A 604-nucleotide genomic window follows, 5' to 3' on the forward strand; every position below is an offset into this window, starting at 1 on the left:
GAAGACGCGCGTCCGGTAGTTAAAGGAGGCGGAATGTGATCGTAAAAAAAAAGTAAAGGAACTCATAAAAATGAGTTTTATTCCAGCGACACTCCGCCAGACTCCGCCCCTCTGCCGCCGCTTCCTCGGCCATCGAGGTCCTCCAGCAGTGCGCTTTGGACAGCCGCTTCTCCGCCACGGAAACCATATTCCAATACTTGAGGGAAAAAAGGTTAGTAAAAATCACCACCACACCCTTTTATCTAAATGGTATTTTCACTTTAAAACAAAAAAAAAATATATATTATCCCTCCTATATATCTCCCCCCCTTTTTTTTCCTCTCTTTCTCCCTCCCACCCCCCGAAAAATGTGATATACCTCAACCTGGTTTTCAAATAGAGTTTCAGCCATTTGCGAAGCGCTAGGGGGAGAGATGGACTCCCCTTTTCCAGAATGCTCCATGGCGGTGTGACTCGCTCGCCGTCCATTCATACAGGGAACGTTAACGGATCTCGCTTCCTATTGGCTAAGCACCGTATCGATTTTACGTCGCTTACACAAACAAAATTCCTTCCCCTTTTTTGAATGCTGCGTCCGCGGAAACAGATATAATTAATAGCGTAA

General features: G+C 45.9%; 1 long non-coding RNA gene across 1 annotated transcript in view; it reads left to right on the plus strand.

The window, feature by feature from the left end:
* The window catches only part of LOC119592970, a 26,715-nt gene continuing 26,111 nt past the window's right edge, over positions 1-604 (plus strand). The window contains exon 1 of the long non-coding RNA XR_005230489.1: positions 1-211. This is a non-coding gene — a long non-coding RNA (uncharacterized LOC119592970). The remainder of the gene's footprint in view (positions 212-604) is intronic.

Source organism: Penaeus monodon, chromosome 31, assembly GCF_015228065.2.
Source record: "Penaeus monodon isolate SGIC_2016 chromosome 31, NSTDA_Pmon_1, whole genome shotgun sequence".
NCBI classification, from domain to species: Eukaryota; Metazoa; Arthropoda; class Malacostraca; order Decapoda; family Penaeidae; genus Penaeus; species Penaeus monodon.